We start from the raw sequence: 16639 nt of genomic DNA, 5'->3' as shown, positions 1-16639 counted from the left end.
TGGACTGGAGCACTGGAGATATGGGTTACATTTTTGGCTGTGTCACATAGTCCTTGTATGACCATGGTCATCCACTTAATCTCTCTGTTTCAGTTCCCCTATCTGTAAAATGGGGGCATTAATGCTCACTTTGTCCACTTAAGGTGAGATTGTGGTTTTGTGCCTGTGCAGAGGAGTGCAGGGCGCTTCCTCATTCCCCTGTGAATGCTACCTGTGTCCCAGGTTACAGTGCTGATGGAAAGCAGCTTCCACAGGGCTGCTACTCTGCTTCCTTCACAGGTTGGCAGATAGAGTGGGCAAGGGTGGGGCCCAGGTGAAGCCTTAACTCCACCAGCCAGTGCAGCTGAATTTTCATGTGGGAGGAAATAATCTATGCCTAATATAGGGCAGGCACAGGTAAATCCCCTCCTTTGAATGGTTCAGTGCTCAGTCTACTCCTGGGGTAGAATGACTGTGCACTGCCCCTCTCTCAGGGCTTGTGGTGTCATTACAACCAAACCCTTGGATTGTAAGCCCTTTAAGGCAGGGACTGGCTTTTCCTCTAACCCTACACGGTGCCTAGAACACTGGGCCCCTGATCTCAGCTGGGAACTGTAGATGAACTGTCATGCAATTAACAATAAATAACAATAGAATTAATAACTTGGCAAGGGCAGTCATTGGGCGTTTGACCGTCTGCCTTTGTTGTGAGGCAAGGCCTCAGTCCCAGTTGTTATCCGAAATGCAGCCCTCAGAAAGGGACGTTTCTAGAAATTAAATCTCAGCACCAACCACTCAAATTAACCTGAACTTTTTGTAAAGTTCTTTTTTTTTTGTTGTGTTGCCTTTGGGGTTTTTTGGGGTTTTTTTTGTTTGTTTGTTTTTTTAAATGATTTTCTGCACTTTTTGATTTTAGCTTGGAAGTACCAGGGATCTTGCAAGAGCCATAACTGGTGAGATTTCCAGCTCAATTTAGCCAGTCAAAGACAGCTCCCTCTGGGTTTTTTTTCTTTATCAGTATAATCAAATGTTACCTTACCTCACCAGCCCTGCTGATTATCATACTTTGCTGATGTGGGTTTCCCAAAGAAAGGATTAAGACCTGACAATGCACTCCCTCACTAACCTCAGAGCAACAAGGCCTATTTTCTAACTTACTATGATATTATAGTGGGCTACGTTCCCAAGTGGATCAGTTACTGTTCTAAAATGTGGTGCCTGAGAGATTGCGAACTCAATAAAGAAAATAAAGTGGAAGGAATGAAATGTAAAGTGCTCTATTAGGTTTATTCCAGAACATAGATCAGAGTTATTGTCCAGAAAGAGCAGAATGGAATCTGATTATATTTCACTATTATGTCTTTATATTGTCCCTATGTTACAGCTTAGAATTTTTAATGCAATCCCCGCAAATAGACGAGCTTTCACTGTTGCCTTCTATCTATCTCTATTTTATCCAAACCACAAGATGAATGGGGAAGCGAGAGGAATTTGACACCATTTGCACTACACTTCCTCATCCCACTTCTTATAGATCATCCTCATACCCTTATTGTAATTCACTTTGATACAGTACCATCTCTCAAACACAATACCAAGCTTAACAGGGGACGCTAGAGAAAGCGAAGGGAATTGATGTGTTTGGCATGAGATGCTCAAATTTTCATGCATTTTTTTTATTTGCCAGAAACACACTGAAAATCACTCTTGCTTGACAATGATGGTGGTTTCTCTGGAGACAGAGGAGAAGAAGAAATCTTCAGGCTGGTATTTCCGATGGGTCGAAGCACAAAGAAGCTTAAAAAGCCATTAGACTAGGAAAGTGATAAGTTTTGTTTACTTCCAAGTCATGTAAGCAGATTTCCAGAAACAGGAGTCTAAAGTTAGGTCCACATTTAGTCACCTAAATAAATAACCTGACTTCAAACATGTTGAGCAACCAGTAGGGTCCATTGAGGTCAATGGGAACTCAACCTCTTTACTAATGAGCTTGCTTATTTAGAAGCCTAAATAAGGATTATGGGTCAGAATTTTCAAAGCCACACGGTAGAGTTGATCAATTCCTATTCATTTATATTCAATGTATGCATTCAAATCCCTTGCAAATCTCAGCCCAGGAGCCCAAATAAGGATATAGGGCCGAGATGTTGAATATACTCAGCACCCAAAAAATCCTCTTTAGGTACCAGAAACCTCTAGTGCTGGTCAAAATTCAGCTTTTCCATCCTTTGAGAAATCCTGAGACTTCAAAATTTGTCAATTTCTGAGTGTTTGCAAAATGGAATATTCTGAAACAATTTTGTGTTGGCCTTATTGAAACATTAAAGTCAAAATTAAAGAGCCTGATAATTTCCCATGGACACTTTGACTACATCAATATATTCCTGCAAATTGTTCTGATGATGTCAGATCAGCATTTTAGGATGGCAAACTGTTCCATAGGAAAATTTTCAATGTGGTCAACTCCGCACCCAATAGCCCCTAGAGGCTGCAGTGACCAGTTTTAAAAAAAAGAAGAAAAAAGGCTTAGCAGGCAGGAGCACCCATTGTTCTCAGTAGGAGCTTGGTCCCTCTTGAAAATCTTTCCCCAATTGTGGGTGCAAAAGGTTTGTGAACATGTGGCCTGCAGAACCTGACCTTAGTCTCCTATTTTAGAAAATCATGGCAGTAACTCTTTCTGCTATATAGTGACTGCTACAGATGGCTTCTGATAATGATGTCGTTGGGCTGGATATTCAACGAGCTGTTTATTTGGTAGAAATTATATAATTTTTTTTCCATTTTTTTTCCCAAAGGCCCTGTAATCTGGTTTAAACAGCCAGCTGGAGACTGCCTTTGCATAGACGAGCCCATGGGTGGTACAAAGCCAGTGGTGTTTGGTTCTGTCTACATTCAGCCTTCCAACCAAGTGAAGAGAACATGCCTGAAGAGAGCTGGAGTTAATCCGCAGTAACTGACGTGAGATGAAAAGAAGGCCTATAGGAGTTAAGGGTTAGTAACAACTTGCTGAGCGCCAGCCAGCGCAGCTGTCAGACAGGAATGCCTGCCACCCATTCCCAAACTGAGTCCACAACCAAGCTGTCCTTATTCTAGAAAGTCACCAGGACTTGATTTCTTATATTTTAACAACTTGGTATTAGTTAGCCCCTGACCATTGTGACACAGAGGCCGCTTGGCAAAGGATTCCCTGTTCTTTGCAAACAACTCTTGTCTCAGACCTGACAAACTCATTACACCAACCCCGTGACTTGCAGGGTATTTATCTATAAGTGGTAACATGTAAGATATCTCCACAAGGCTTGTAACTTAGGCAAGGTAATGATTAGTAAGCCTAGCCCCTAGTTTGTTTTCTGATTTGTTTTGTATTGTAACAATGTTGTATCCATCACACTCTTATTTCCAGTTGAAGCGCTGTTCTTTCTTACACTAAAACAAAAGCAGGTTTAGTTAAGCACGCAAAGGCCTGCGTCTTACACGCGAGCAGTGATTTACAGTAAAATTAGTAAACTGCGGTACACTGCTCCTGCGGGGACAGAGAATCTGGGACTTCTGTGAGCAGCCAGCCTTGGGGCTGGATATCACAGGAGAATGCTTCAACGGGATCGGCAATTGGGGTGACCCTATTGTTAACCTGCAAGGCAGAGTGAGGGCTGACCTAGCCCAGAGGAGAGTGGCTGAAAGGCTGGTGATATTAGGTAGCTGACAACCAGACGGCATGGGCCAGGCTCCCTTTCACTGGAAGCAAGGTGTAAAAAGGTGACTCATGGTCCTGGCTTCTCTGAGATCCATCACAGCCACCATTCAAATGGTTTCACCTATTCCCCTCCTGTTGATACACACACCACTGAAATGGGGTCTAAGGTGTGGCATGGAGCCCCTAAGAGCCTCACATCAGCAAAGGGACAACATGGTTGTCGCTAGACGCTATCATCCAAATAGCCGCAATATCATCATTTCTGTATTATAAGCATTGAAATGGTTGTCATTAACTCCTCAAGCCCAACAGGGGTGTTGCAGGGGATAATAATGGAAGAATGGATGCCAATCTTTGCTTATTTATTCATCCCAAAGAGGGGGAGGGGAGAACCCACTAGCAGGGGCGGCTCTAGACATTTCTCCGCCCCATGCAGGGCGGCATGCCGCGTGGGGCGCTCTGCCGGTCGCTGGTCCTGCGGCTCCGCTGACCTCCCGCAGGCGTGCCTGCAGAGGGTCCGCTGGTCCCCCGGCTCCGGTGGACCTCCCGCAGTTGATGGGGCATTCATACCACACAGGCCCTGAAGGGGTTAAGGTGGCCTAGAAGAGGTTGCAGTTGCACCTGAAGGGAGGCCCTCCGATGTATAGCTACTAATTGCTGCTGAAGCCCTGATAGAGGAGAAGCTGGGAAAGGGTTATAAAGAGAGGACATTTGCAGTAGCAGGCAGAGAATCTGCAGTCAGTCTCAGGACACAGAGACAGGGGAGGAAAAAGCCCTGGGATCCTAGCCCCGGAAGAAGGGTCAGCCCTAGTGAAAGTGGGGAAAGAGTCTGAGACAACAGGGTAGGAAGAAGCCCAGGGGAAGAGCAACAAGGAGGGAGACTGCAGAATCCTTGGCTGCTGGCTTGGAACTCAGCATAAAGGAGAACCCAGATTTCCACCTCAGCCAATGGGAAGTGCTTCAGGGCGGCTGGAGGTGCTATCTAGACAGCCAGTCTGGCTAGACTTTGATACCCTGGAAGGGGAGACTCTATGGTGCCTTAGCTGGAGGGCTGAGTTGTGAGGAGCAAGCACTGTGAATTGTGGGAACAGAGACCATTGCTAGGGAGTGCCATATGGGAAATAAGCCACTAGACACACCTGGCCAGGAGGAGGCACTCTTGGGGTAAGTAGATCCTGTCTCAGTTATAATAGCATAGCTCCATTGACTTCTGTCTTGGATTTACTGCCCCAAAGGTCTAGCCAGCTGTGTTTACAGGGGCTATGTTTGGTTTGGTTAATCCTCCTTCCCCCTTCTTGAAATATTCTTAGGGACATTTCAGGGAACACAGAGGGTGTGACTTTCCTGTCACTCACACTGTTTCTACAGCAGTGCCCCTCTGCTGGTTTCGGTGAGGTGCCCGAGGATTTGTCCTCGGGGATGTAACAGAGAGGTCAGGCACAGAATCTGCGTGTGTGACTGTACTATTGGGTTATCCGGGAGAGGGGGCGGGCGGAAGCCCGCCCCACGTGTGTGACTGTAGCAGGGTGGACCCTGCTCCGGGGTTTTAAGGGGTTTAAACTGTGGCCTGACAGAGCTGAGCTGATTGGGGAAGTGGTTGCAGCTGGGGGCCACGCCCCAAACTGAAGCCCTGGGGCTTATAAGAGGCAGGGAAGCCAGAGCACAGACAGTCTCTCTCTGGAGGCAGAGAGGGACGGGCCTGGCTGCTTAGTTAGAGGATAGGTACCTGAGTGAAGCAGGGCTGGGGGACAGGCTGAGGAGCTAGGGAAGCTCCAGCCTGGAAAGCCCCAGGCTGTGGCCTAGCAAAGGGCCAGAGGTACTGGGAGTTGCGGAGGGCAGCCCAGGGGTAGGAAAAGCAGCAGGTCCAAACCCCTTTGCCTGTGATGAGTGGGCTGATACTGCAGTCTGCCCCAGGGTGTGGGGCTAGACCATGACTGTCAGTGGCCACTACTGAGGCAAAGTGGGGATAGTAGGGTGGGGGTTCCCCTGGGAGGGGGAGACCCAATTATAGTTAAAGGGGCACCGGGTCCAGGGAGGGACACGGGGGGCCTGCGAACAGGGGGATCACCAGCCTGCCGAGGGCGCTCCAGGGCTGGCCTGAGTGAAATTCCGAGACCAACCAGCAGGAGGCACGGCAGGGGTGAGTCGACCCGTTTACAGTGACTCAGTGCTTGGCATCTTTTTGTGTGCCCATGGTGACTTGTGCAGAGTGTGGGTCAAATGCTACCAAATCCGTGTCCTCCACTCCAAGGTTCTGTGCTCCTGCTGCTTGTTCCTCACCTGAGCTGGTCCTTGTGTCCCAGCAGAGTAATATGTACAGGTGTAATCGTTAGTGTTTGTATCAGAGACCCGATCAGTGCCCCATTGTGCTAGAACAAAGAGACAATCGCTGCCCTGACCAGCTTACGCTCCAAATAGAACACCCAAGACAACACGTGGCTACAGCAAACCAGGGAGCACCAGGTGACAATGAGGCAATGGGGAAAAGCGGTGGTTCTGGCACTCTATCAGTTGTGATGTTGCCCTAACAAGACTGTGGAACAGAGACCCTGGTACTTTGGTGCAGGTCTCCAGCTGGCTCATGAGCTGGGTTTATGTTGGCTTTGTGCCACTGGCTGTGCCTACCTAGGGATCTAGGTCAGGTGGGGAGTAAGCAGCAAAAGCTGATGATCCTTAAGAAAGGGCAGGAGGGTGGGCATGATTCAGCATGAGGCTAGGGTAACACTGGAATAATGCAGGGGTGAATCCTGGGGCAGACTCTTGGAGCAGGAAGAGGGGTTGTGATTGGTCAGTCAGCTGCATGATGCTATCTGTAGTTCCCTGGTTGCATGGCTTAAGTTTTCACAAAGAGGAGAGAAATCCAAGTGATTTCAAGATGGCTATAGGAACACGCCGGATGAGGACTTTTGCCCCAGTGCATATCATTGTGGGTATTTGTGACTCTGAACACTCCTATGGCAGAAAAATTAATTACACACATTTGTTGTAAGCCATCTTGACTTTCTGTGCCTCCGTTTCCTGTCTGCAGATCAGGGATAACAGCACTTCCTTTCCCTCAACCTTTTCTCTGTCTTGTCTATTTCGCTTGTAAGCTCTTCAGGGCAGAGACTTTCTCTCACAGTTGAGTCTTAGTCTCATTTGGGCCTTCTGAGCACTTCCGTAATAGCTATAACTGATGCTAATAGAAATGGTTAAGGCCTTTCTTCTCTCTCTATTTTAAGCTGTTGCAAAATGTGGCCAGTGAACTTGGAGAGGTGTGGATATTTTTTTAAAGGAACACAGAAGCATACTTGATGAGCATGAAGAAGATCTGCATAAAGGAACACTTTTTAATACATAAGTTTGAAATGATACAAAAAATCCTTAGCAATGATTAGCAACTCATCAAGCAGGGCAATGTATTTGGATTACTCTACACCAGGCAAAATTTATATTCTAGGTTTTGATTAACATGGTGGGGGGGGGGAGAGAAACATCCTCCAAAAGATTAAGATAAACCCTTTGCAGCATCTCTCAGATGGTTATCTGTTGCTAAGGAATCTCTCCTTTTAAGAAAAATCCCTCTAAAATATTAATCTTTGTTATCAAATTATAGAAAATTGGAGACCTTAGCTGTTTGTTAGGAGAAGCTGATGCTGGTAATTTATAAATGAAAAGAGCAGAACATCTGCTTATGGTATTTTATTATTAAATTAATTTATTTTGGCCAACAAAGAGGTGGGTTTTTCCCACTGCCCAATAACAGGATGACAAACATGTTCTGTGCTTGTATTGCCTAGTTCTGCTTCATGTTTAAAATTTTCTTCTTTCACCTTGGCCAATTTGACATGGACAAATGATTCATATCGCAGGAAATATCCTCAACTGGGAGGTGAAGCTATCACACTTTGTGTACATAGTGTCCTACATAGGTGATGGTAATGACTGTAATATATCAACAGGAAACGCTGCTGCAGAAAATGGGGTGATTCCAAATCCCAGGGACAAAGGTTATTTATTTTTGCTGTTTTGATAGGAGCTGCTAGAAGCATTTTTCTAATGGGCCTAATGAGTCTCTGAAGGTCTCACTACTTGTCTTATTTCTTACAGTGGCTAAAAATGGAAGTTTAGTATTTGTGGAGTTACAGAGCTAGGTAAACAGATTTCTTGTGCAGTCAATAAACCACTTTAAACCACTTATTTCCCCCTGAATGGACTATATACTCTGACCTAAAATTGTGTTGTATATTTATCCTGATAGTCTCTTAAGCAATGGAGTGAATGTTGCACATGTTGCGACAATTCCTGAGCTGCGTTTGCCTCTTCCTTGGTTGGGAAGGTCCCTGTAACACATCTGTACCTCACCATAAATGCTCACTTTTGATCCTGATCTCCAGGATCCAGTACAAGAACTGACCCTCTTGCTTCGCCTGTCCCAGTGGAAGGGCGCCACTCCTGAAAGGCTGGGGAAGAATCCCATTTCGTTCGAAAGAAACTTACTTTCATTTGCTCGTCTCTTGAAATGAGACACTCGCAAAGACGGTGCAGCCAATTCTGTGTGGATGCTGCACTGTGAAATAACTTCTGGTAATGCTTCCAGTGCACCCCAGGAGGACAAGACAACCATTTCCCTGGCTAGGGTATGCTATTGTGCCCTCCTAGTGGGACAGTCTGGAACAGAGGTTCTCAACCTAGGGAGTGTCTGGGGGTCCTAATCAGTCTATTCTTGATTGCTAAGTGGGATGAGAGTACAAGGGTACTGGGGGTGGGGTGTCTTGTGTGTGTGTGGGGGGAAAGGCTCTGGTGTAGAAAATGGAGAACCACTGATGTAAACCGTTCACAGTGTATGTGTGCGCAGATTGTCTCCTCCTGTAGAGCAGCCTGCAGGCTGCTCTAACTTATGCGAAGGTTCCCAGTGCACAGCCATCCCAGGATCAGGGCAGTGTGCAAAGGTGGCTTCAAACCAGTTCTGCATCCCTCCCCCTGAGTCACACTGTGTGGTCCTCTCCCACAGCAGTGATCTAGGCCACCATGTGCAATGAATGTACCTGACTCAATTCCAATGCGTAAATATGCAAGTTCAGTAAAAGAAAACATTAAATGCTGTGAACATGTGAGATACCTGTGTAAGAAACTCTGTAGGGTCAGATCTTTAGCTGATGTAAATCCACATAGGACCACTGCCTTAAATTCAATTGAGGATTACACCTGCTGCGGATTTGGCCTGGAGATGCTAAAAGTTTGCTATGAATGCTACGTGTTACTAGACATACAACTCTACCTCAATATAACGCGACCCAATATAACACGAATTCGGATATAACATGGTAAAGCAGTGCTCAGGGAGGAGTGGGGGCTGCTCACTCCGGTGGATCAAAGCAAGTTCGATATAACGCTGTTTCACCTATAAGATTCACCTGTAAGATTCTTTTGGCTCCCGAGGACAGCGTTATATTTTTTTAATTTTTTTTGCTGGCTGACTCTGAAGCAATGGGAACATAGCAGCCACAAAGCAGTGCGATGCTTTGACTAGCAATCCCAGCAGTTTGGACACAGAACCGGAGTTTTGACCGCCATGTTCTAGTTAGGATAACAATTCTAGGGACCTCCTGAAACATCGCTGCAGTGTTGTATTTTCAAGTTGATGTGTGAGTTATATGTGGCCTTGTACTCCCCTCAAAGCCCAAACTGGGCCAGTTGAAGAACTGGGTTTTTGCCTAGTGTCTGGTTTCCCTCCCCGGTTGAATAAATAAGCGGCTCCCTTCTGCACATGCAAAAGAGGTGAGAGCCCATTCTACAGAGATGATCAACACAAGGCCTATGCAGCATTAAAGTCCTGTTTAAGCCATCGGGACAAAACCTTTCTTTCTCCTCTCTTCAGATATCGTTTAGATTCCCTTGTGTCTCCCGTTATTCTGTGGCCTGATCTGTTTCCCCCACACTAATCTGGCATCAGCCCTCCTGTCCTTTAAAAAATGACACCCCTCCCCCTCGCAGCTAGTAGCATTATTCTATGGGTTTTCTCTCAAGGCAAATGGTCTGATGCTTTTTAGTGTGGGAAAACATTAACAACATTTCAATGCCAGCCTCCTTCTGTTAACCAGACAGTTGTGTGTGCGTGGTGGAGGGGAACCTGCGTGGGAAGAAAACAGATTTCAGTGTCAAGATTGAGTGGGGTTATTAATATAAATGGTGCAGATAAACGACAATGATCATTTTAAATTATGAAAAAAATACCTCGACGGTGTCCTTTTCGTATTGCTTGTTCACTGCTGGAGAATTTAAAGGACAAAATCATCATGCAGATCCAGCAGCATTCTTAGAATTGCTCTCCCCCCGTCCCTTAAAACATGCCCTTTTTCTGACACGGCAATCTATAACAAACTGCAGTTATGCACCACATCTGTCTAACTACTGCCTTTGAAAGTGTCCTGTTCCTGCTCCCACTGAGATCAGCAGGAGTCTTGCCATTGATTTCAGTGGCAATAATAAATTATTATTTATGGCCAGGTCCACTATGGCATAGAGTCATCTGATGGGCACAGCATGAATCTAACAAGGCAGAGAGGAAATAGGACAGGAAGAGACATGGAGAGAGACAGGACCTTTCTGTACTGGATCCAAACTTCATTCATTATGGTGCTGATGTAACTCTTAAAGGAAAAGATTTTGTTGAAACTAGAGGCTCCCTGCTTTGTGAAGAATAGGGCCCCCACGACCTGCAAGGTGCTTTCCAGATACACAAGAAGGGAGGGAGCCTACTTCAAAGGGTGATGTCGTGGTGGGAGTCTGCTATAGATCACCAGATCAGGGGGATGAGGTGGACGAGGCTTTCTTCAGGCAACTAACAGAAGTTACTAGATCACAGGCCCTAGTTCTCATGGGAGACTTTAATCACCCTGATATCTGATGGGAGAGCAATACAGTGGTGCACAGACAATCCAGGAAGTTTTTGGAAAGTGTAGGGGACAATTTCCTGGTCCAAGTGCTGGAGGAACCAACTAGGGGCAGAGCTCTTCTAGACCTGCTGCTCACAAACCGGGAAGAATTAGTAGGGGAAGCAAAAGTGGATGGGAACCTGGGAGGCAGTGACCATGAGATGGTCGAGTTCAGGATCCTGACACAAGGAAGAAAGGAGAGCAGCAAAATACGGACCCTGTACTTCAGAAAAGCAGACTTTGACTCCTCCAGGGAACCGATGGGCAGAATCCCCTGGGAGAATAACATGAAGGGCAAAGGAGTCCAGGAGAGCTGGCTGTATTTTAAAGAATCCTTATTGAGGTTGCAGGAACAAACCATCCTGATGTGTAGAAAGAATATGGCAGATGACCAGCTTGGCTTAACAGTGAAATCCTTGCTGATCTTAAAAAGAAGCTTACAAGAAATGGAAGATTGGACAAATGGCCAGGGAGGAGTATAAAAATATTGCTCAGGCATGCAGGAGTGAAATCAGGAAGGCCAAATCACGCTTGCAGTTGCAGCTAACAAGCGAAGTTAAGAGTAACAAGAAGGGTTTCTACAGGTATGTTAGCAACAAGAAGAAAGTCAAGGGAAGTGTGGGCCCTTGCCTAGGAGAGAGGCAACCTAGTGACAGAGGATGTGGAGAAAGCTAGTGTACTCAATGCTATTTTTGCCTCTGTCTTCACGAACAAGGTCAGCTCCCAGACTGCTGCACTGGGCAGCACAGTATGGGGAGGAGGTGACCAGCACTCTGTGGATAAAGTGGTTCAGAATTATTTAGAAAAGCTGGAGAAGAACAAGTCCATGGGGCCGGATGCGCTGCATCCGAGGATGCTAAACGAGTTAGCGGATGTGATTGCAGAGCCATTGGCCATTATCTTTGAAAACTCATGGTGATTAGGGGAGGTCCTGGATGACTGGAAAAAGGCTAATGTAGTTCCCATCTTTAAAAAAAAAAAGGGAAGAAGGAGGATCCGGGGAACTATAGGCCAGTCAGCCTCACCTCAGTCCTGATGCACTTATAGGAGAGGAAAGTGATCAGGAACAGTCATCATGGATTCACCAAGGGCAAGTCATGTCTGACTAACCTAATTGCCTTCTATAATGAGATAACAGGCTCTGTGGATGAGGGGAAAGGAGTGGACGTGTTATTCCTTGACTTTAGCAAAGCGTTTGATACGGTCTCCCACAGTATTCTTGCCAGCAAGTTAAACTATGGGCTGGATGAATGGATTATAAGGTGGATAGAAAGCTGGTTAGATTGTCAAGCTGAATGGATAGTGATCAGTGGCTCCATGTGTAGTTGGCAGCCAGTATCAAGCGGAGTGTCCCAGGGGTCTGTCCTGGGGCCGGTTTTGTTCAATATATTCATTAATGGACTGCATCCTCAGCAAGTTTGCAGATGACACTAAAGTGGGAGGAGAAGTAGATACGCTGGAGGGTAGGGAGAGGATACAGAGGGCCCTAGACAAATTAGAGGATTGGGCCAAAAGAAATCTGATGCGGTTCAACAAGGACAAGTGCAGAGTCCTGGACTTAGGACAGAAGAATGCCATGACTGCTACAGAGTAGGGACCGAGTGGCTAGGCAGCAGTTCTGCAGAAAAGGACCTAGGGGTTACAGTGGACGAGAAGATGGATATGAGCTAACTGTGCCCTTGTTGCCAAGAAGGCTAATGGCATTTGGGGCTGTATAAGTAGGGGCATTGCCAGCAGATCGAGGGATGTGATCATTCCCCTATGTTCGGCGTTGGTGAGGTCTGATATGGGGTACTGTGTCCAGTTTTGGGCCCCACTCTACAAGAAGAATGTGGAAAAATTGGAAAGAATCCAGTGGAGGGCAACAAAAATGATTAGGGAGCTGGAGCACATGGGTTATGAGAAGAGTCTGAGGGAACTGGGATTGTTTAGTCTGCAGAAGAGGAGAGTGAGGGGGGATTTGATAGCTGCTTTCAACTACCTGAAAGGTGGTTCCAAAGAGGATGGATCTAGACTGTTCTCAGTGGTAGCAGATGTCAGAACAAAGAGTTATGGTCTCAAGTTGCAGTGGGGGAGGTTTAGGTTGGATATTAGGAAAAACTTTTTCACTAGGAGGGTGGTGAAGCACTGGAATGGGTTATTTAGGGAGGTGGTGGATTCTCCTTCCTTAGAGGTTTTTAAGGTCAGGCTTGACAAAGCCCTTGCTGGGATGATTTAGTTGGGAATTGGTCCTGCTTTGAACAGGGGGTTGGACTAGATGATCTCCTGAGATCCCTACCTGATATTCTATGATTCTATGATCTAATTGTCTGACTCCCTGACCCCCATAGTGACCTGTGACTTTGAAAATTTAACTTGATTTTTTAAAAAAATTGAAAAATGCTTAAAAATAAACATTGGTATTATCCATTGGAATTATACAAAAATCAAATTCTTCCCAGCCTCTGCAAAAGCGCTGTGTGGAAGAAGGTGGTAGGACTCCAAGCTGTAGGAATAAAGAACGGAAGGAAAGGAATTGTTCGGGTTGGCCCCAAGAAAGGTGGAACTAGGAGTGATGGCACGAAAGTTAGCCAAGGGCAATTTAGACTGAATATTAGTTTCCTGTCAGTGGGAGGTGATGCACTAGGGAATCGTCTCCCAAGGTGAGTAATGGAAACCTCATTGCATGAGGTTCAGGTATTTAAGCATTGCTCTGCACTCCATCACAAGACCCAAGGGTCAGATTTCTGATGTATTTTGTTGCCTAGCTTGCATTAAAATCAATGAGCGTTAGGTGCTTCAATACCATTGAAAATCTTGCTCCTACATCCTGCTGGAGCCTACGTCTCATTTTCCAAAATGGTTTAAGTTCCAAAGTGCCTGAGTCCTTTAAAGTTGGACAAAGAACAGGCCGTGAGGGGCATTAGCAAGGGACGTACTTGTCGACTGCATAGACCTATTAAATCTTCACTTTGTATGACTTGGGGATGGTGCATGTCCACACCTAAGGCTGTGCTGAAAGGTGCTCTGGAGCTAATACGCCTGGTCCAAATTAGGCTGTCAAATGAGCAGATATTGTTAAACCAAAGTGGAGGCGGAGATGCACCCATCCATGTAAAATACCCGCTGTGCCCCTCGACTTTCTATATCGCTATATAAATAAGACAACATCACTGCTCCTCAAAATAAAGGGGGGTGGGGAGTCACAAAACCTAAGCTCAAAAAACAAAACGAGCAGTGGAAATGCAGCCAGTTCAGAGTTACTGTTACACTTAAACCCAGGCTTATGCAAGTAGGGAAATGTGCCTCTACAAACTTAACACTTTTCTGCCTTGATCATAATTAAAAGAACCATATTCTCTGTCTCCTTTGCACTTCTCTATTGTGAGCCTCCTTAAACATCCAGCTGGCGATTCCCTTTTGCTAGGGGAATGGCATAAGGGAGTTCTAGAGAGGGGATGGAGTGGGACCAGAGAACCTTGTGTTTGTGCAAGCCTGGCTGGGAGAACAGTCCCTGGGAGTAACTGACACGTGGCTGGTTACAGGATAGGGATTTTCCCCCTGCCCCTGTGGTGGACACGAGAGAACCTAACCCATGGGCAGGGCCGGCTCCAGAGCCCAGCGGGGCAAGCACCTGCCTGGGGCGGCCCTTTCCTGGGGGGGCGGCAGGCTGGGCCGGTGGACCTGCCGCAGTCATGCCTGCGGGAGGTCCACCGGAGCCCCGGGAGCAGCGGACCTGCCGCAGGCATGACTGCGGAGGGGACGCTCGGCCGGCGGCTCCAGTGGACCTCCTGTAGGCATGACTGCGGACGGTTCGCTGGTCCCGCGGCTCGGCTGGACCTCCCGCAGGCGTGACTGCGGCAGCTCAACCGGAGCCGCCGGACCTGCGAACCGCCCACAGCTGCGGGAGGTCCAGCCGAGCCGCGCGACCAGTGGACCCTCTGCAGTCATGCCCGCGGGAGATCCGCTGCTCCCGCGGTTCGGGGGCGCCTCCCGGGCATGACTGCTTGGGGCGGCCAAAAACCTAGAGCCGCCCCTGCCCATGGGTATGAAAGAATTTAATCTCATCAGTGACCTCAGAAACCAGAATGCCTTGGTCATATTCATACAATGGTTTTGCAAACTCCAGCCATCCCTATGGTCGTATGCAGATCACAGGAAGAGCTATGACATGATAGTCTTTGGTAGGGGAAAATGGGGTCCATGAAAATAGCAAGTGAGTCCCCATTGGCAGGTCATGTGCCAGAACAGAGTCCTCTTGCTCTGTGCCCACAATGGCTCCTAGACAACAGTTTTGGAAGGCAAGTGCTTCAGGTCTTAGGTCTCATCCACTTCAATAGTTTGCCTTTGCCTTATGTGGGAGTCTGTCATCTCCAACATCTGGTTCTGAGCACTGTTGGAGACAGGATATGAGGCTGGATTGACCACGGGTTTGGCCTAGTAGGTCACTTCCTGTGATTCAACTGCAGGATTGATGCCTTTGACTAGAAACATTTCAACTGTCTTTTTTTTACTCAGATCTTCAGAAGATGCTATTCTAGGTTGTTTTCTTTGGCAGCCAAATTAATTTTTTTTATTGGTCTTGAACAGAAAACTGGATTTAAATGTTTAAAGGTATGAGATTTTGTCCCTACCTTGGAAGCAGCACCCAAGTGCTTAGAATTGCATTTATTTCACCAGTCTAAATAACATTAGGAAACAGGAAGAAAATGAAGAGAAGAAGAAACCACAATTCTGATTTCTATGCTGGCAACTGGAATTGGTTATCAAAAGGGATCTATTCCAACTGGGTGACATTCTGAATGCCAATAAGGAAACCATGTGCGTGATTTGCTAAACAGGCTCATTTTGTGATGTGACACTGTAATTGTCTGTTACATCAAACAAGCTTACAGGTTCTTTCATTCATTCATTGTTCCAATATCATCTGGGTTTTCTTGGCATGAAACACACACACACAAAAAAAATCACATTTGGTTTCCATATTTGTTCCACAGTTTGTAATTAAATCTGCAGGTGTCACAGATTCACTTGATAGGAGCTACACGCCCAGCTTTGGAACTGTCTCTAGGAGAAACCTCTTCAGTGTGCCAGATCCCGAAGGGGTGTCTCACTTCATCCATGGTAAGCCAGGTGGCTTCACTGCTTCCTTAGACTGGACCTCTGGGTCTGCAGCGCTCCTGCTTCACACCATCAGCACTGTTCAGCGAGTCCAGCTGAGATAGACCCCTGATGGAGACTTGCATACTCGTCAGGGATTAATGCATCTTGCCAAGCATTTGCAGTGACACTCACACAGCATTGTCAAAGCAGTAGGGTGCATTAGTCAACTGGAACACAGGATAGGAAGTCCTTAGGTTAGCATAGCCCAGTGTTTCTCAAACTGGAGTCTGCGGGCTCCTGAGGGTCTGCAAGGATACTTTGGGGGTCCATGGGCCCCGCTGATCAACCTCTCTCCCTCCCTCCCAAGTCTACTGCATGCCAGGGAACAGCTGTTCTGTGGTGTGCAGGAGGCGCTGAGAGGGAGTCGGAAAAACAGGTTCTGTACCTAGCACCTCATAGGAACATGTGTTTCTGCAATATCACCTCTGTTCTTGCCAGATTCTGTGAGCTTGCAAGCAGGCAGAGCCTGACTTCTGCTCACTTTGCTTTATATCAGCAAAGCAGGGCCACTACTTTAGTTCAGGCCTCAGGCCTCAGACCAGGCTTCTGACACAAGGGCTCATGTCTGAGGGTCTCTTTCTACTACAGAGCCTACTGTGACGTCTTCGTCACAATCAGGGCCAGCTCCAGCTTTTTCCCGCTCCAAGCGGCAAAGGGGTGAGGGGAGATAAAGCCAATCGGCGGCACTTCGGCAGTAGCTCAATCACGCCGCTTCATTCTTCTGCGGCAATTCGGCAGCGGGCCCTTCGCTCCCTCTCTTCCTCTTCGGTGGCACTTCGGTGGCAGCTCAAAGATGAAGAGAGGTACTGAGGGACCTGCCGCCAAATTGCCGCCGAAGACCCGGACGTGCCGCTCCTCACCATTGGCCGCCCCAAGCACCTGCTTCCTTCGCTGGTGCCTGGAGCCG

Source organism: Mauremys mutica, chromosome 5, assembly GCF_020497125.1.
Source record: "Mauremys mutica isolate MM-2020 ecotype Southern chromosome 5, ASM2049712v1, whole genome shotgun sequence".
Lineage (NCBI taxonomy): Eukaryota > Metazoa > Chordata > Testudines > Geoemydidae > Mauremys > Mauremys mutica.
The sequence above is the reverse complement of the archived record's forward strand: the minus strand, read 5'-3'. Positions refer to the sequence as shown.